Source organism: Lepisma saccharinum, chromosome 11 (genome assembly GCF_977018435.1).
Source record: "Lepisma saccharinum chromosome 11, izLepSacc3.1, whole genome shotgun sequence".
Lineage (NCBI taxonomy): Eukaryota > Metazoa > Arthropoda > Insecta > Zygentoma > Lepismatidae > Lepisma > Lepisma saccharinum.
In genome coordinates this window covers 29,893,925-29,916,073 of record NC_139239.1, presented here as the reverse complement: position 1 = coordinate 29,916,073, position 22,149 = coordinate 29,893,925, and positions in this window count along the sequence as shown.

Genomic DNA, 22,149 nt, shown 5'->3' with positions numbered 1-22,149 from the left:
TAATACTCAGCGGAGAACGATGAGACTCGGTGAAGTACACAGACTCCTCTCAGGTACAGGGATAGTGTTAGGCAAAGACAATATTCACAGCACAGAGAAATAAAACCACATTACTGCCGTATGTATAAATTGAAAAGTTTTATTCTTTATTTAATGCAATTATAATGCAACTATACTTGAGACGAAAGCGAGGATTTCGCTTTGTCGATGAATTGACTCAATTAAAACGCATAAAACTCAATGCGTGGCTATCGGCAAGCCTATGATTGCATAGACCTAGCTTGCGCCCCGAACTACCACACCAAGAGATATGCAATGATAACTGAGCCAATATTTGCTCTTTAACCTTTTATTTCTAGATTAATCTTTAGGCTAACTTTATTATTTGACGTGGAATGGTTGCAGTATTGTGCATATCATCAATGCATGGCTATCGGCGTACCTATGTTCACATAGGCCTAGCTTGCGCCCCGAACTACCATACCAGGATGTATGCACAACACCGAGGAGTTCTTTTTAAGTTTAAAAGCTTCGTCGATCCGTGGCGAAAAGTGTGGTCTTTCTTACGCGACATCCTCGCTTTTATACTCTTTTCGAGAACACAGATTAAAGTACAGATGAATCACTCACTATCTACAAAAGGATACTATCAACAAGACTGACATCTATACATCTTTAGAAATACAAATTCGTATAGAGCACTCTTGCAAACAAAGATACATTAAATTACTCATAACAGAGCATAAAATACAATGAACATTAATCAAAAGATATATATTACAAACAAAGTGCATTATTACCTTTAATAACAAAGAAATTACGCTTTCTTTTACAAAAATAAATACATTAGTGACATATTTTCTACTGATGACGTCACATAACAATGTGGATCATATCAAAGTTTTAGGTACCTGAAATCAAATACAATTCTCTCCTCTAAAATTTATTTTTGGCCGTTTAGTTACAAGCTGGAAAGATGACGAGAACAAAAGAAACTAACTCCCTAGCCTTCTTAAACCCGAAGGTTCATGGCTGCAGCAACACAGGCCTTCCATCTTTCCCTATCTTGAGCAAGTTCTATATACTCTTTTCCATCGCTACCGATTTCCCTTAGGTCCATCTCAACGTTGTCCCTCCATCTTCGTCTTGGTCTTCCTACTGGTCTCTTACCATCAGGTTTCCCAACAAGAATCCTGTAAACTCCTCTTTCCTCTCCCATTCGTGCCACATGGCCTGCCCACCTAAGTCTTCTTGATTTAATCATTCTAATAATATCTGGACATGAATACAAATTATGTACTTCTAAATTGTGTAACCTTCTCCACTCACCTGTCTCCTCATCCCTTTTAGGTCCAAATATTTTCCTAAGGATCTTATTTTCAAATACTCTCAATTTATGTTCCTCTTTCAATGTAAGGGACCAAGTTTCACATCCATATAATACTACAGGCAAAATTACTGTTTTGTATATTTTAACTTTTAGTTTCTTAGATATTAAACGAGAAGACAAAAGTTTATGAAGAGAGAAGTAACATGCATTTCCTGAATTAAGTCTACTTTTTATTTCCTCTCTAATATAATTTTCATTTGTTAATATTACTACTAAGTATTTGAATTTGGAAACTGGTTCAAACGAGTTGTTATCAATAATTAGATTTTGATTGTTACCTAACACTTGAAATTACTAAATAATTTTGTTTAAGAATACCAAAAAATTTGGTCAGACGAAATATGGTACTCGTAAACAAAATGATAGGCTACATATGTAAGTAAAGAGAAACAAACCGTTTGGTTAAATTTACTACATGTGTTTGAGCGTGCTTTCGAATTTGAAATAACGATTGTTCAGTTTCGTCGCGTGTAGTATGAAAATCCTTTGTCGAAAATTGAAACTCATGTAGATAGATAATTACTCGAAGCGAGTCTTTATGTTGTTGTGTAACCTAATACTCTGAAAAAAAAAGTTCAGAATATACTTACTTTATACTGAGTTTCCTACACCGGCCGCTAGATGGTTCTGTCAAAATGAGTAGAAGAAACATAAGTTTTTGGACAACAAATAATGTTACGTTTGATTGTAATCATAGTGAGAAAATGTGCTTTAACACTCTTCAAAAGATATGTGAATATCAAAGCTACAAATTAAAAAAGAAATGTACTGCAGTGAATAAAAGTGAATCTCCCCTGAGCAACCTATTTGATTCTGGACATAAAAACACCCTGCATCACCGGATAGTTTACCCCAACTTTCTATTCTGAATGTGTATTTTGAGATCAGTTAGTTTCTTAAAACTATGCACTCTAGCTAAAATTAGCCACATTATAACACAAGTAATTATGAATAAATTATATAACAAATATTTTGGTGATTTTTGATTTAATTATTTGGTTTTCGTAAACAAATGGGCTACATTTTGTTAGATTTACCAAAATATTGTTTACGACAAACAAATAGAACTTGACCAAATCTTTTGTTACTGGTGAACAATTGTTTGCTTGATGCCTATTTAAACAAGCGATTTGTTCACCACTACCATTTTTTTGGTTAATCCAAACAAACATTTTTCTCTGTGCATAAATGTGAGACATTCCATTCCAGGATGAAACCTTTAACACATTTAACAAGATAGAAATGTTATACAAAAATTATACAATTGTTCTACAGTTATAGTTTTACAAATTAAAAAAATTATAATATATGCAGTGTTATATAATTACAAAGTGTAAGACAAACAAGGGAGGTTATCTAAATGTCCCCCTCCGATTTCCATGAAACTTGTCAGGTGTATAGATGGACCCAAAGGAAGAAATACGTGTTTGTTTGTTTCGGCTAAAAAAACTATTTTAGGGGGCAAAACCCGCCTCAAGTGTCAAGATGAGGACACATTGATGTGGGGATCCGATCCCTGTCCCCCCTCCGATTTCCATGAAATTTGGCAGGTGTATAGAGGGACCCTATGCCCCCTGTTTCTTCCTATGCCATATTTACGTGGTTTCGGGGTCAGATCCCCACTTCAATTTCTCCTCATCTTGACATTTGAGAGGGGGGGGGGCCTAAAATCGTTTTTAGCTGAAACACAAAAGCACTTGTTCCTTTGAGCCCATCCCATACACCTGCCAAATGTCATGGAAATGTGAGTGGCACACAGGGGTCAGATGCCCGCGTTAATTTGTCTTCATCTTGACATAGACTTAGACCTCCCTTGTAAGTTTATTAAATACAAATCGCGTACGCGCGCACACTATATATATATATATATATATATATATATATATATATATATATATATATATATATATATATATATATATATATATATATTAGCAGGTAACAATATGTTATAAACACATTCTTACTTTCCAAAGAAGCGCTCATGTGGGATGGCAAAACGGATCCGAAAAATTTTAGGATCCGGATCTGGCCATCCTTAGTTTCGACCAGGTGAGTTGCGGAAAAGATTCCAAGCTTTCGAGAGCTAACGTCACTCTCTAAGTGATGATGTATGCTTCAAGACTTACATCATCTAAGTTCTTTACTGCGTAGAAATGTTTGTAGGTCCGTTTGGCTGCGTCTCATGCTATTTATTTTAATACTACAATTTTTTAAATCCTAACATGGCATCGTCGCAGAAGTAATATATCCTGTGTGTTCATAAAGAGCATGCTACTTAATACCAAAAGTCTTTAAATTTATTTAGATAAATTGAGGAATAGCATTACATATATTCATTACTTGAAGATATTTGCGCATCAAAATTGTTAAATATTATGTAGTACATAAAACAATTAAACACAGATAGTAAGGATTTAGTAAAATGTAAGTCTCTTGCAATTTTTCCAATGTGCACGCACATTACTTTAGTAAAGCCATCTGTACTCAGAAAAATGTACGAATATTTCTTGAGAGGCTGGAATAGTGCGTCAAAATTGAAATGTAGAACCACATTAACGTGCGGCCTTAATGTAGTGGCCTCATTTGAACATTGTGCAAACGCAAGCCCATTTAGCGGCCAGAATCACGCCGCTTGCCGGTGAAACTGGACGCACGCAATCCCTCAGTTGAAATATTCCACAATTACAAGTAAAGCAATCACGCTCTCCTCACACTTCTACAGGGTGGCTCAGAAAGTCACTTAACACCCCCGGCACAAGACTACTGCAGCGCGCAACGTGGAAATGGCGACGACCAATCGTTGCCAGGACATGGGGGAACCACAATGACGCAACCCGTGCGGTCGGCGGCCATCTTTATGTCCGCCATCTTGAATTCAACTTCAGAATTTTAAATGAGAAGGGATTAACATGATATATCAAATCAGGCTGGAATTGTACGAGAAGTGCAATGGTGAAGGTTTTTTTCGACGTATCGTTAACCAGTAAAAAGTTATGACTGAATTCTTGTACCAATTTGCTCCTTTTCGAGGTGTTAGAAAAATGGCTTTAAATTTGTTTAGCGCATCGGTAACGCATCGAGATGAAAGTGACGTCTCGGAAGAGAAGTTCCCATGCCATTGCACACGTTTTTAATCGGAAACATCCACGAAGAGCTGCGCATTATGAATGGTTGTCGCGAACAATTACAATGTGACACTTCCATTGAATGAAATGTCATTCACAGTGACAAAGTTAATGTTTATGTTCATATGAAAGTTCCTAAACAAAATATGCGACCCTTGTCATCCGATAACTAACTTTGGAGAGAAACTGCTTCACAACGTTCCTATAGTGTTCTGTAAGCTAGGATGAAAAATCTGTTCATTTAACAAATCCAAGTAGCCCTAAGCATTTCAGATTCCGTCGAAGGAAAATGAACTAACCAATCGTGTTCCACACAGCACGCCACACCATTAACCATTCAGCTTTGATCTGTCCAAAATGGGTTATCAGATAAAAAAGCATCGAATATTCTGTTTATGAACTTCCTTATGAACATAAACATTAGCCTTGTCACTGTGAATGACTTTTCATTCAATGGAAGTGTCACATTGTAATTGTTCGCGACAACCATTCATAATGCGCAGCTCTTCGTGGATGTGTCCGATTAAAAACGTGTGCAATGGCATGCGAACTTCTCTTCAAAGACGTCACTTTCATCTCGATGCGTTACCGATGCGCTAAATAAATTTAAAGCCATTTTTCTAACACCTCGAAAAGGAGCATATTGGTACAAGAATTCAGTCATAACTTTTTACTGGTTAACGATACGTCGAATGAACCTTCACCATTGCACTTCTCGTGAAATTCTAGCCTGATTTGATATATCACCCCCTTCCAATTTAAAATTCTAAAGTTGAATTCAAGATGGCGGACATCAAGATGGTCGCCGACCGCACGGGTGGCGTCAATGTGGTTCCTCCTTGTCCTGGCAACGATTGGTCGTCGACATTTCAACGTTGCGCTACAGTGGTCTTTTACCCGGGGTGTTAAGTGACTTTTTAAGCCACCCTGTACACGAGTTTGTTTTCATGTACCTACATAAAAATTCTAAAGTGAGGCATTACCTATTCTTATACTTTTGGCTAATCGCGACGATGATTATTACATGAAATGGATGAATCGCTAGACAAGGAATACCCACGCTCAGACCAGGATACAAACCGGGGATCTTCGATGGCGAGACCCACATTATACTATTTTAACGCACTAGCCCGCAGAACCAGCGCCTTCAACGCTTTATTCTGCCATTCTAACACATTGAATGTTTATAATATGCACGTGGCAACCCTTCTTTTACGTCACAGCAAGGTTTACTCGGAGTGTAGATATAGAACCAACGTAAATAAATTCGGCCACAGTATTAAAATAGCGGGGATTGCACTCTGAACGAAGACCAACGTTGATTAAACCAGAGAGTGCATTCGCTTTGCAATTCAGCAACGGTATAGAGATGGGGAACCAAACGTATGATGAAGATCGTATCTCAACGGATGTTAACGTGTTCAATTCCCGTATCCACACCTCCTGTGTGAAAGCGAATTCTCAACACGCTCTAGTTTCCCAAATCAAAAGAATTCGCACTGCTGCATTCTGGTTAATTTTCCCGTAAAGATTGTGGCAGTGCTGAAAATACTAAGATTCATCAGGATTTACGTGTTATTGAAGTCAAACAAGAGTGTTTCCCTATTTTTTCTAAATTCCCCGCAATGACGCACCGAAAAACTGTAATATGTATATATTTCCGTTGTTGCTATGACTACTGTGCATGTACGTTAATTTTTCGCTTTAGTGTATCACGGCTCTACTTAGATTCGTGCGCCAACTACAGGCTGTTGACCAAAGAACTTCCGATTTAAATTTTTTATGAAGTGCAAATTTTGACTCGGAAAGGTCGGTAGATGGCGATATAAATATTTTATGCGTTTAACATTGCAATTTGCAAGAATCATCTATGTAACTCTCTCCCTTAAAAGATAAAAAGTTCAGAAGTTTTTTCTTGGAGCCATATTTATGCTCCTGCATACATACGAGGGTTACAGCAAAAGTCATGGCAACTATTTCTTTCCACGATAATGCGAGTCAGGCAAGAAATTGTAAAATATACAATTTGGAGGTCACGATATTTGCTAACGTTTAACGTATGAATTTTGAACAACAGGATAGAGAAAAAGACAAAACACGCGCAGTCACAGGTCGTCCTGAACGCGCCGCAACCGAATTGAGCACACTTTAGATCCCGGATTGCGCACAAATCTCACTGACCTGTTTTGCGCACAGATTTTGATCGAACGTTGCCACTTTGATAGCTTTAAAGTCTGTCCGCAAAACTGTTTCTTTCTTTAGACAAGAAGAGCGAGGGAAATTAGAAATAAAATAGTAAATCATACCAATTTACTCAAACTCAAAAGTTAGGTTAGGTTAGGTTATTGACTGCAAAAATACGTGTAAGTCCACACACACACACACACACACAAACAAACACAACAGAAGTGAGAACGGCTTGAGAACATTTTTCATCTGACAACATCGCCTCATTGTTTTGTGCGCAATCCTGTACATTGTGATAGCTTGTCAAAGGCTTATCAGATACCAGTGATAAAACCGGAAAAGTGTGCGCAATCCGGCTGTAGCCCCTGAACGTTGCATGTCAGTAGTTGCTTGTCTTCCACGGCCGAAAGCTGCTGCCCACCTAGTAACAGTTCGGTATGGTAGAACATCATTTCCTAAAGCTTCCACAAGCTCAGTGTGACATTCTCTCGCATTCCTTCCACGGAGAACTGCTATTTTCAAGTAAGAACCCTGTTCACGCCGGATCACATTCATCCTGCACGACTGTTAACCACGCACTGACTTCCCACTTCCCTCAGTTCACTGTCTTTCACAGCCACTGCCATCTAGTGGCGTTACAATAATACATTGCATGTGACGGGGTCTCCACTGAATATTTTAAAATTTCTTGCCTGACTCGCATTATCGTGGGAAAAAATGGTTGCCATGACTTTTGCTGCAACTCTCGTATTTTACTTTCGTATATTTTAAGCGTTTTGTGCGTATGTTCATGGATGTTATAGTTGATTACTTCAAATTCTCTCAATAATTATGCCTTAAAATATGTTGCGAATCAAATGCAGTTTCTTAGAAATTCATTTGTATAACGTAGGTGAGCCAAAGGTGGCCATAGTTAAGCTTCTAGGGCAATTTACAAATCTCCAATGAGAGATAAATTTGTGAAATTTTAAGAAATAACTCTTATAACAAATTAGCAACATCTACCATATACATATTTTGTAAAATTGCTTGTAACTTTTTTAAAAAACAATAGTATTACAAAACCGTTACATCTGTTCCCAAGGTGGCCCATGGGTACCAAAAGTGGCCCACTGCTTATAGTTTCGTAGAAAATGTTGCTTGTGTTCAAGGAAACAAATTTATTCTTGTTTATTCATTTTTATAATTTATAAGAGAAATTGTTACTCTCATACTTTTGATTGGTGACATGCATTATGTACAGTAACGACGCATAACCAACGGCGGAGTGGTTACTTTTTGAAGGACCCTCGTATGTAGAATGATTTCCCCAAGCTTCCATCTCTTGGCATTTTGGAATTGAGTTTTCCCAAAATTGGGAAACATTCCTGGAAAAAATATTTTCTGTAGTATTTAATTCCGGGTTCGAGTAAAAGTTTAGCTAATTCCACCCTACTAATTGACTTCGAAATAAATAAAAGTAACACTTCCGCAAAAGATTTAATCACTGAAGTATTTAACATATAAACCTAACATATTAATAACATTTAGTGGTTCATGAAAGTCTGTGCAAATTTAACATTATTAGGTAATCTTTAATAATAAAACGTATTTTAATTAGAAAGAAGTGTAAATTCCAGAGGCGAGTGTAACCTGTTCCCAAGGTGGCCCGTCATGGATCCCCTTAGGAACTCGCCTCTGGAATACGTATTTCAACAAAAATAGGTACCGTTCCTTTCACACAAGAAACATTTTACAATGTAACTATGTGATGAAAAATATAATTAAACGAGTTTTCAAAATATGTATAAAATATTAACATTCGTTAATTTTAAGGACGTACACACACACCCCATTTCTTAGTTACTTTAAAATAACAACAAAAACTAATCTGCTCGATCCCTGACCCAAAAAAATTACATAAAATGGCTGCTGGCAGCCCGAGACAGTTCGTTTTCTGCATGGTGCACCAGAGGGGGACTGTGTATATTGATGTAGTGCCATTTGTTAACTTTGTTAAATACTAATATGATTTTTGTGAAGTGGGCCACCTTGGGAATTATGACCACTTTTGGCTCACCGACCTTACTTGATTATGAAATTATTTAATTATTTTTAATAATTTATTTATTTATTACCACTTTTGGCTAGTCGCGACGGTGATAAGATAACATGGTTGAAGGGACAATTACAAAACACGCATGGACAACACGACACAAACCCCTACCGCCCTACGTGGACGAAAGGATAACATTTCATTTGAGTGCTTTCCAGTGGCGCAACCACAGGGGGGCAGGGGGGCATTGCCTCCCCCAACCTTGCACCGAAATTAGTTCAAGGGGGGGCAAACATTGACGGCCAAGTGTACCTGCAGGGGGCAATTACCTCCCACAACTTCAAGTTTTATGTAGCAAATAAAAATACGTACTTTTCGTATTTTATAAAAAAAAAGTAGTTCAATTTCCCGCCACCAGGTTGAAATGTGGCGCTGAAATAATGTTCAGCACTCACGTTAAGTGATTTAGCTGAGTTATTAATTAGAAAGACATTTGTTTGTGGTTGGAAGTTGCGAGAAAATAATCTCTCGTTTATTGCAAGATTGCAAGGTAAAGGCAAATCCATAACCAATTGGAGCAGTTTACGTCATTATTACAACCCATCATGGAAGTACAGCGCCACATTTCAACCTGGTGGCGAAAAATTGAACTATTTTTAATCGCTATCCTCTTCCCCATGGTCTGCATAGTGGATTCACCAAATTTCAGAGTTCTACGATGCCTCAAACAGACTATAGAGGTCTCTGAGTTGGGTAACTTTAATTCTGGCCACCCAGTATTTGAAAACCAGTTGAGTTACTGGTATGAAATGTTTTAAATCCAGTTGAGTTACTTTTGTGAAGTTCTTGAAACCCAACTGAGTTACTTTTACTAAGTTTCAATCCTAGTTGAGTGTTTTTATAAGTTGTTTGAAACCAGGTTTAGTTAACTTTAAAATATGTTTGCAAAATAGTACAAACATGTAACTCTCAACAATGAAACTCATTACAATAAATCGTAGGTGGCGGGGTGATTGTTAATGCTAGGAACGTAAAAATGTTTCTGTGCTTGTAGGCTGCACCTCAGAGTTCTACACGCACTTTGGAAAAAGTGTAACAAGTGTTTCTGCCAGAAGTAGACCAACAAGTCGCTACCCCGACCAAAAAAAAACGTGTGCTCTAAAAGTTCAAGGAGCTACGTGCAGCCACCCACTTCGATACAAAGCACCTTATCAATATTCCTGAAGCAACCCATCCAAGACAAAAGAAAGAACATTTCCGTTCACCATATAACTGGGTTATACCAGAATCGAAGTCTGTCATCGCCGACATGCAAGAAAGCGGCATTCACCGTCACCCACGCTTGCCGGCGAAACGTGACACAAAACAACCTGTAAGATAAGAGGAATCGTCCTGATTTATGTAAAGCCATAACATAGCAGCGCCAACGTTGGGAAAGCGGATTTTCGCAGAACCTCCAAGTAATTTGTCAGCTTCGGAGCTAACTTGATTAACAAAATTACTTCTTGCGGGCTAGGTGGAGGCTTCGAGGGGCTGTCGAGCGAACTAGAGAAGGGGGAGGGGGTGGAATGAGGGTGAATCGGAGGAAGACTTAAGGCATAGGAGGTTACAGGAATTGAATAGGGAAGTACAAACCTTGAGGCAGTAAATAACAAGTGAATAAAGGCGACGATAAACGAGAAACTTTGGTCTTAAAGGGGCTATTCAACAAATTGTGAAGTAATGGAAGGTTCCAGAAGCGGAGAAGTATATTCGAGAGGAATAAATCAAACCCAAGACCCTTTAGCAAGGAAGGAAAAACACCCTGGCCTGATAAAGTAACATCTTACTGGAGAATCTTCATGCAACTTGTAGCAAGGTAAATTTGTAGCTCCGGTTGCTGAGAGGTAAAAATATAGTTTCACAGATTGTCGACCGTTATGAAGTATTAAATACTAACTAACGCTAGAGGCATAGGCGTGCTCACGGGGGGTGGATCTAGTGTAGAGGAATCATATCACCGTTATTAAACAATATTATGCTCTTTATAAAATTAAGAATTTTCAAGCCGTCGAAAGTTCAAAACAACTACGGTAGGGGAGGAAGGTGTATTATTTCATATGAAATTGACTATCCAACTTCGTTCTCTAGTAAATTTCTTGTTATTAACACTCTCACACTTTATTCGCATTAGCTGTGCTACCTGTTTGTGTTTGCAGAATAAATTGCCCATACGTTGGTAACCAGTAGCGGAGATTGGGTGACAAAAGTGGGGAGAAAGGGGCAAGGACAGATTACTTTTTCCTTGTAGGTAAGGCTCAGCATTACGAGACCATAGTGAGGGGGCAAGAAGTGGAAAAAGTGTGGGAAGCGACTGTCCCACCCCTCCCACGCCCCGCTAAGCGCTGTCGCTGTTAGAAATGAATGAATTATGTGCAGTTGTTTTGAATCTGTTGTACATACGAAACCATGAGAGGGGAAATAAAGGAGGGGCAAAGTACATTGATACCAGGAGAGTTGGAATTCTTCTAATTTTCGGCGAGTCCGGACGCACTCCTTGTACGCCCCTGTTCCATACCCATCAATACAATAAAGCAGTGAGATGAAATGAGTTTTTTCTTTCTCCGATTGATTTTTTTGCCCCTCCTCAATCAGAGGGTCTGCACACGGCTTTAGGTCTAAAATATTACATTTTCGGAAAGTGTCCTGTTACTTGCAACAACCGTTTCTCTCGTGATACTGGCGTCGGGTTATTCTATTACACTTGTCAAAATACCACAAAACGCAGTTTGAACCAGCTTACATACATCGTAATTTCTAAGCAACAACCGTCTCCTAATAGCCGGAAAAACGTATACAGGTTAGTCATTAAACATTAGGTAGGATTACACAATTGTAACACCATTAAGCCTTGTTTCCATGATATGAAGAACTCAATATGCTGACCAAGGCAGAAATTAATTTTATTATAAAACATAAACTAAACGTAACGTTTCAACCTTCTAGTAAGGTCTTCTTCAGACTCTGCACCAAGTACAAATGTAACCATGTACAAAACAGGACGATATATATACACAAACATTACTCCCCTCCAGACTATTAGAAAGTTGTTCTGGAACATTCTAGCAGGTGGCTTTCCCTTGTCAACTGTACTTTCACCTAAAAGGCTAAATATATTTACTTCCATCTAAAATGTGGTTGGACTCATTATCTCACGCTCTTTTTCCTTCCTTCTTCTCTCCTCTTTCTCTCTTGTCCTTTCCACTCTTTCTAACACCTTCATCTATTGTTTGTTTATCTTCAGTCCCCGATTCCAGTTCATTGTGTGTACGACTTAACAGAGAGAGAAATGCGATATTTAAACACACGAGAGAAACAGGACATGACATACAGTGGGATGAGGCTAAGCAGATCGGAAGGGAGAAGAGAATACTATTGAGAAAATGGAAAGAGGCCAAGAAAGGGGAAGAAGACACAATGAACAGGAATGGGGGACTGAAGATAAACAAATAATGAAAGAAGGTGTTAGAAAGAGTGGAAAGGACAAGAGAGAAAGAGTAGAGAAGAAGGAAGAAGAATGAAGGAAAATGAGCGTGAGATAAAGAGTCCAACCACATTCTAGATGGAAGAAAATATGTTTAGCCTTTTAGCTGAAAGTACAGTTAACAAGGGAAAGCCACCTGCTACAATGTTCCAGAACAACTTTCTAATAGTCTGGAGGGGAGTAATGTTTGTGTATATATATCGTCCTGTTTTGTACATGGTTACATTTGTACTTGGTGCAAAGTCTGAAGAAGACCTTGCTAGAAGGTTGAAACGTTACGTTTAGCTTATGTTTTATAATAAAATAAATTTCTGCCTTGGTCAGCATAATGAGTTTTTACACAATTGCTTCATACTAGAGTAGACGTCATAACAGAAGAAAAGCATTCTGTTTTAAATTCACAATTTTAAACGTTATTAGGTTGAAGCGTAATAACGAACTTTTTCTGATACGAAAATTATTATTTCAGCAGAACTTAATTAGCATTTTGAAATTTTATTCCGAAATTACCAGAAAATGGTTTCAATTAGAGAAAATAGTGGTTATAACTTGCTTTTAGTTTATATATATTGTTTCTATAAATTAGTTATACAAAAGTAACCCTTAATTTGGATTGGTCTTGGTCGAACGATTCCATGGCCACCTCGTCGACGTTGCTGGGAAGAGGGGGAACAAACACACGTTTTTTAATGTAGCCCCAGATAGAGAAATCCATGGGGACCAATCAAGCGAACCAGTGTCACGTGCCAGTTTCGATGGCACAATGAAGGTTGCAAGGAGGAATGGTTTCTCGGAATCGACGATAGATGGCAGCACGCCATATAAAGAAGAGCAGAGCTCATTGTACAAACTAAGAGCGGAGAAGAGGGATTATATATATTATAGTAAATTGAGAAATATATAAAAGAAGAGTTCAAATACTATAATAGAAGTAAATAGAATGATGTATATAGTAATTTAAAAGAATTAAGAATATAGCCGCATATGAAACGTTTAGGAAATTTATTAAGCGAGCAAATGAATTCAGAAATGTATCTCAATTTCTTTTTGATCCTCTGACGAGGAGAACATCGTCAGCTTTTGCATTTGTCCGTTCCCCGGTGGCGCTGTGGTCAATTAGACGCCCCGAAGCACTTTACGGTTGCGCTTCTTATTTAGTCGCACTGGGCCATTGGCAGCGCTTGTTATTAGCGATCCTGGTTATTCCCCTTTGGTCGTTACATAGGAGGTGGCGCTAGTGTCAGTTTAGTCGACCCTACTCCTTTATATAAGTATAGCTTGTATCGTTTGCCAAAGAAACGGGGAAGGGAAAGAAAACATATATAGGGCATAAAGAAAAGGAAGCGAGACGACGGAACTAGATTTCTTATATATAGAAGAAATAATAAAAGAAGTCTTTTCCATAATCAAAGAAGAAGAAGCTTATTTCTATAATCAAAAGAAGAAGAAGCCTATTCGATAATCAAAAGGAAAAGAAGAAGAAGCCTTTTCCATAATCAAAGAAGAAAAGAAGAAGAAGCCTTTTCCATAATCAAAGAAGAAGAAGCCTTTTCCATAATTAAAGAAGAAGAAGCTTATTTCCATAATCAAAAGAAGAAAAGAAGAAGAAGCCTTTTACATAATCAAAGAAGAAGAAGCCTATTCTATAATCAAGAGAGAAAAGAAGAAGAAGCCTTTCCATAATTACGAAGAGAAAGAAGAAGATTTCCTTTCAAGAAGAATGTAACCGATGTAAATTTTCGATATATTTCAATGTCGCTGTATATTTTTCTCTGTATTTTGTATAGTTCTCAGAATATAGATCCGCATTTAACTATATCCTCTTGGCTATAAAACGCTTTCTTATTTGGAATTCTCAAACAAAGAACCTATCCCCTGAGATTAAGATATCTGTAGCCGTGGTAAATAACATGTAAGTACGTACCCACAAGGGGCGTAGCACCAGGGGGCCACGGAATCGTTCCACCACGACCAATCCAAGTCGGTACTTGTGTAAGATAAACAAACACTCACGCCTCCAGTGGCGGAATCTGAAAATAACAACGTGCGACAATAAATTTGAAGATTTGCTGTATTCATTGATGTATAAACCATTTCTGTTACACATACACTTTCTTCACAATTAACGGTTACTATTGTGTAACTACTTGATAGAAACCCTGTATATTGGGTATAATATAAGATAGATTTTTAAAAAGTTAGTATGTTCGGTAGTGTGAGAGATAAAATATTTAAACCAAAGTGATTGAAAGGATCCAATAAAACCGACGTTTTTCAAGGATTTCCCAGGAAAGTTTAACTTTAATCTCGGTAATTTTAGGATACTATCAAAAACAATTGACTAACACATCTTAGAAGTTATTGTTTTGTTATTAGTTTTGTCGAAATTTACCAGACGTTTCATCTTTGTACTTTTTCCTTGCTTGGTTAAATCGATTTTTACTTTTATTCATTTCCGTGTCCTAAAATAAAGTTATTTCTACGATTTTTACTGCCATCTTGGATATTGTATTACATCCAGCTTGGTTAGGTTCACTGTGGAAAGCGTGTGTTATTTTACAAAATGGTGAATTGTGGCTTACATTTAGAAATTCAGGAATGTTGACAAGTCATTTCATCATCCATAAGGATCGATAAAACGAAATATATCGGATTACACTCTCTGACATGTTAATAAAACATTAAAATACTGACCATGGCAGAATTTATTGTATAAAAAATATAAATACACTAAAAAGGTAACGTTTCCACCCTCTCACAGGGTCTTCTTCAGCCGAATATTCACACTAGAATGGTCTTTCTTGTTGTTAAATAGCATCTAGATACAGTATGTTTGTATGAAACGTGCTCGCTTACACTAAAAGAGGGACATAAAATAAGAGTTTCTGAAACCAAAATCGTAAGATCGATATTTGTACCTAGAAGACATGAAGCATAAGAGCAGTTGAGTAGGGTTACAAGACGCTGAACTGCATAATCTATATTTCATCCCTTGCTGTTATTAGAATTGTTTCAAGACCACGTGGACCTGAAGGATATTGGTTAGATTGGTCAAGAAGGGTTGTTCTTGTCCAGGACAGGGACAGGTAGAAAACATTTGTTGCTGGGGCAAGAAGTCTTTGGGTTTGTAAATACCAGCTAGTTAGATAATTTAAAAACATACGATTAAAATTGAGATTCGATAATCTCTTTAAAACATACGTATATGTAAATGTTTCCCGTTGCATATTATTTACCCCAAGTCTGGCGATGTCGTGTCGTTTGCGCCAAGTCATTTGCGCCGAGGCTTCTTATCGGTTCATTTCCGCCGTGACATATGTCAAGACCATCCTTGGCTGGTTTTCCCACAATCCAGAGTGTCATCACCGCCGCGCGCACGTATGTTTATGGGCACATGGTGCATAGTGCATAAAGTGGACTTAAAACATAAAATCAAACGTATGTTTATGACGTTGCACAGCTGTGTTTACACTGAAATGTTAAACCTATCCAGAGAGTCAAATACGTATGACTTTACTTATTTCAAAAGACGTTACACAGGATTATTTGTATCAATTTTATTCCACAACAGAAAATACATAAATCAGCATCAGCCTATTAACTATTAATCATTTATCGTTAATCGTCAAAGAAACATTGTAAATACAGTGTTATTTTTTGCAAACATTATAGCTATAAACACAATATTTCGATACATTAGAACAAGAACAGTACAAACGTTATTTGAATTCTTGTAGGTATGCAAATGCTCGAAGGCATCCTCGAAGATCGCCTAAGCTTCTGTACTTCGAAAGAACACACTCAACACATTTGTCCATTTCGATGTATTGACATTTTCATATTCTCAGCCATCTTGTCGTCTCTTCCAAGTCTGAGTTTTACATAAATACTAATTTCCCGATGTAGATCCCTCATATATACTTTCATCTTACATTCATTTACCAATCACCTTCTTTTCCAATCGAAGATAAACACAGCTGCAGCGGTAATGCCACTCCGGATTGTGGGAAAACCCACAAAGGAAGGTCTTGACATATGTCGCGGCGGAAATGAACCGATAAGAAGCCTCGGCGCAAATGACTCGGCGCAAGCAACACTGACTCAGTCTGGCACGTATCCAGATACGTAAACGACCATACCCTTATATTACACATTTGAATGGTATTTGTAATGTGCCAAAATTATTTAAACTTGGTACGAGCAGGGATGATTCTCCGGGAACCTCCATAAGAAACTGTGAAAGAAGGAGACAAAGAAGATTATTTTAATTTTGTTCTTCTCCCCCGAAAAAAAGGCTGGTTGCTAGACTCGCCAATTCAATAAAATAACAGAACTGACAATCAATCAATATATATATATATATGAATGGCTTATTGCAGAAAGGGACCTGAGTCACATTTTTGAGGTATCGGAGTTAATTTTTTCATCTCCACTGTGTCTAGCAGCATACTGCAGGGGGGGTGCATTGAGGGTTGCAAAATTAACTATTCATTATGTTGAATATTTGAGCCAACAACGGCACATTTATTTCTTACACTATTAATATTATACGATTTTTCATTGTTTTTCTCAGAACTGTGTAAAAGTGACTCAGGTCCCTTTCTGCAATAAGCCATTCATATATATATATAAATACATTCGTATTGCAGTATTGTGTGAAAATTACTCCTGCAAGGAAAAAAGAATTGCGAAACTTTCATTGTAATTTTCGTCTTCCTCACGTCTTTTACACTCCTGGCTCAGTAGCAAACACAGTTTAAACTTTTGTGGTTCAAGTTTTAGGTACCTGAAATCAAATACAATTCTCTCCTCTAAAATTTATTTTTGGCCGTTTAGTTACAAGCTGGAAAGATGACGAGAACAAAAGAAACTAACTCCCTAGCCTTCTTAAACCCGAAGGTTCATGGCTGCAGCAACACAGGCCTTCCATCTTTCCCTATCTTGAGCAAGTTCTATATACTCTTTTCCATCGCTACCGATTTCCCTTAGGTCCATCTCAACGTTGTCCCTCCATCTTCGTCTTGGTCTTCCTACTGGTCTCTTACCATCAGGTTTCCCAACAAGAATCCTGTAAACTCCTCTTTCCTCTCCCATTCGTGCCACATGGCCTGCCCACCTAAGTCTTCTTGATTTAATCATTCTAATAATATCTGGACATGAATACAAATTATGTACTTCTAAATTATGTAACCTTCTCCACTCACCTGTTTCCTCATCCCTTTTAGGTCCAAAGATTTTCCTAAGGATCTTATTTTCAAATACTCTCAATTTATGTTCCTCTTTCAATGTAAGGGACCAAGTTTCACACCCTATAATACTACAGGCAAAATGACTGTTTTGTATATTTTAGCTTTTAGTTTCTTAGATATTAAACGAGAAGACAAAAGTTTATGAAGAGAGAAGTAACATGCATTTCCTGAATTAAGTCTACTTTTTATTTCCTCTCTAATATAATTTTCATTTGTTAATATTACTACTAAGTATTTGAATTTGGAAACTCGTTCAAACGAGTTGTTATCAATAATTAGATTTTGATTATTACCTAACACTTGGTTTCGGCCTGTAAGCATATATTTAGTTTTCTCTTTGTTAACTTCCAAACCTATCTCTTTAGCAGTTTTGAAAAATATTTTAGCATTATTCCTAATTGTAATCACATCATCCCCGAGTAAGTCTACATCATCTGCATATGCTAACAACTGAGAGAACAAAAGAAAGACAATCTTATGGCGAATAATTTTAAGAGATGTATAGAGGGTCTACAAGTTCAATAGTTCAAAATGCTATTTACTACCTTAGCAATTGTTTTAGTAAATATATTTTCTTTCATATTTATAGAAATGTTACGAGAAAAAGAATCAGACGTTGCAACAAAATTCCCGTTTAATATCATCATCAATAGCAGATAAAACCATTACATCATTGATGATCAGGGCCAAGATTTTGATGAGATATCATCTTTTTTCCCTTGTGTAGTATTCATTGCTCTTAAGTATTCAAATCCTGAATATGAACCTTTGATTATAAAAATGTAAATTTTATTGTGCATTTTTTCGTCATATTTTCTATTTTTCAAATTTTACTTATTTTTTTCTGTTTTCTACTGGCCTTGTAGTAATGCAAGTCTTCAGTGTTGTTCTTGCTTCAAATATAAATAATCGCAAGCAAAGGTGAACTGACATTAACGGAATTGAAACATCAGCTTGTTTACAGCCGAAGTGTAAACATTTGCCCTGCAAGGAAGCATTGCCACAAACAAACTTCCTGTTTGTGTACTTAGACTTGGAAGCAGAAATTTCAAGCTTTCCCTGACCAACCCCATCAGATTCTTTTCGCTCAGAGCTGCTGCCACCTCGCGGGGGAAGGGGAAACTACTGGCATAATTAGTATAACACGAAGATTGATAACTTCTTGATGCTCAGATTGACTGCAATAAGAAAGGTGAGTTCAGAAAAAGAGAGAGAAAGAAAAAAAGCGAGGAGAGGTAGGGAAAAAATGAACGTAGACTAAGAGGTGGTAATAAGAGTGAAAGTTCTCGAGATAAAGTGGAATGGAAAGTGGAGGAAATCCCTTTAGGATGAAAAAAAAAAGTGAAAGTGATTTATATTCTCCCATCAAGGGACAGGTTCCGTTGTGGGTCTCGAAACGCTGAAGGCGTTTCTTTTCTTCGACTTTCGCATTTTTGACGTTGAGCACAATGGGAAACAAGTGAATTTCATAACGCGTACCCGCCAGTCTGTCTGACGCATCCACGTCTTGAACGTAGGGTGTGACAGTTACAATTACCCTGCAACTCTTAAACATCTTTGCCCAATATTCATTACGCTCTCCGTCAAAGAAAAACTTGAACAATTTTTTACAGTATTTTTCTTAATGATAATTAATTTGTCGCTGCTTTTAACATAATTAAGAAAAAGGAATAGCTATTCCTAAATGCCTCATGTATAGAATTGCTTTTGGAACAAATTTTGATTCTATAATCCCTTTTCACTTGATGTAATTAAATTACTTCTAACACGGTGATGAAAGTAGAAGGATAAGGTATCGAAGAGACCACCCGTTGCTTTTATTAAAGGGACTTTCCCAGCATTCACACAGAAGAATGGTTAAGGAAAGGTTGACAAGGATAGTACTATTCACTAAACCTTGTAGATAAGGACAGCTCCTTTACGATTTAAGTTTTGCTAATTCTTCGAACCTTATTGTTACCAATTATTATTTCGAGGCTATTTTGCGAAGTATTACAAATGCCTCCCACTCGATAAATCCATGGAGAAGCAACAGGGAAACCTTATCAATCATGATCACAGCCACAGGATTTGTACTCAGAACCACCCAAATCCAAGAACAACTCTTCTCTTGCACAGTTTAGCAGTCAAATATGTAATTTGCTGCATCGCTTATGTATATTCAGGCAATGAGCAATAATTTATTTCATTCACGGGAACATCCAAAAGACAGAATTTTTTTGTTTGCATTTCCTGCGATATGGTGTCCTTCCTGCTGTTAATTTTTGCTGAAATTAAGTCTTAAATCTACAGCGTAAACGAAAAGAGGCGAAAATTGTGGGAAATCTCTGTTCCTATAATGAAATAGAAATGAAACAAGTTGCTGATAATCGGGACAAACTTTACACTTTAAACTCGTATAGAAAACAATATAGCCGGCCCCCGTGGCGGAGTGGTTAGCACATCGCGCTACGACGCCAGGAGTCCGAGTTCGAATCCCGGCCTGGGTATGGATGTTTGTGAGTGTCCATTCATCAATTTCATCATGTCATCACTCATCCCCATCTTCGCAAATCAGCCAAGAGTGGCATAAAAAGCGAAGTAAAAAAAGCAAATCAATCAATCAATCAGAAAACAATATGCTAGAATTCGAACACTCGACACCCTTGATAACAAGGTCACAACTTTAACCACTAGGCTTCGACACCATCTTTAAATTAGGTTTCGTCATGTCCTTACCTGCTTCGCACATTCGCTTTGGAATGGCGGTGCGCAAACACACACATTACGTCAGCACACGAATAGCAACAATATCAGTGGTCATTTACCTCATGCCATCTCCCCTTTTAGGCTCATAGACGAACGTCTTCAAGGTAAAGAGATAAATTAATTTTCTGCTGAGTCATTCAACCGTACTCCTCATCTGCGGATGTAATCAAGGTCAATCGAAAATAACACCGGAAGTGTAGAGTTTATGTTGACTCATGGATCTATAGTACCTCAATTACTACTCATAGTCTTTTGGTAAAATTTCTATAGCAATTACACGTGTTCGGTAACAAAAATAACAAAACTCTGACAAGCAGGAAACAATTCAACTGCTATCCAGTGTGACAATGCTCTTAAGATTTGGACACCCCTGAAAACTTTGGACATCATTGCTATGCCCTAAAGAGCTCAGTATCCATTTGTAACATGAGGGCACAAGGATCTTGAACCGGGAAAGACCATAAGCACGCTAGACAAATGACATCACCCAAAACAGTGCCATAACGTGTCATAAGTCTCCGTCACATCAAAGCCTGACATAAACTTCTCTGCCTCTGGGCAACTTCATTCGGTAAGATCGTGGGAATCATGAAATTCATGCAGGAAAAACAAAGCCATCAATCTGGCAGAGCCGTGCAATGCGGTGCGTCCGGGCAAGACCATTATGGTACATACCACGTGACCTGAAAGGAGAAAAAGGGGTCCTCACCCCCACTCCCTCCCACTTTCCCCGCCTCTCAACCTTCGTCAGTTCTTCTCGGGGTTCCCGCGAAGGGAATCTTCGGTGATTGGAGGTTTCCCATTAATTTATGGCGTCTTAATCCTGGTTCGGTATTGGTTCCCTCGGGATTACCAAGGCGTTTTGTCACTGTGTCAGTGCTTGGAAGAAAGGATTTTTAAGGGAAGAAAGCGACGAGTAGAGGGAGAGGGGAGTAAGGTCGTTCCAAGGGAAGGGAGGAAATGAAAGAAGGGGGAAGAAAGAGGACTTGCGGGAAGTTTTTGGCTGAGAACGAAATTGGACCACAACAATTAAAGATGACGATATCTATCGTCCCCCCAACTTCTCCCCCGGTGTTAAACTTTAGCTGGAACTCTAAGAAAAGTTTCAGCAAGATCTGGAAATGGTATGAGGAAAGAAAGGGATACTTTTGTATCATACTATCTACGTTTGCTGAATCTCAACTAATGTAAGCCGGTCTCCGTGGCTGAGTGGTTATCACAGCGCCCTACTACAGCAGTAGTCCCAGTTTCGAATCTGAGCCTGGGCATGAGCGTTCTTTCACTTTGGATAATCGCGACGATGAGGATGAGTGGTGATATGAATAAATTGATGAAGACTCACAAAGAACACCCATGCTCAGGTCAGGATTCGAATCCAGGACCCTTGGTTTTGTAGCGTGCTGTGCTAACGACTCTACAGTGGAGACCAGCACAGATTTGATGTAATCACACATATAATTATTTGAGCCGATTATAATACATATATCGTTACTAAGCACTTATCCATACAGCGCCATGTTCAGTATGCCAGAATGAAAATTACAAACATTTTGGTTAGTAAAGAGATGAAGTTAAGTGAAATCATAAAATTGCAAGAAAACAGTTTCAAAATGACATTTCTTGCTTTCCCCTTACAAGAAAATAGTACGAGTTTGCAGACTTCCAAAAATGTTATCAATATCTACTTGATTCTTTTGTGGATAATAAACCTTTTCATGCTCCCACGAAAATAGGCAATAATTAGGCTGGAGAGTTCAATGAACTAACCAATCTCTAACTACGCACTGGTAATGATCAGGCTGGAAAGTTCATACGAACTAACCGATCACTGATTCCGATAGTTTTCACTTGATTCTTTTGCATGTTCGATAATAATTATCATTAATAAT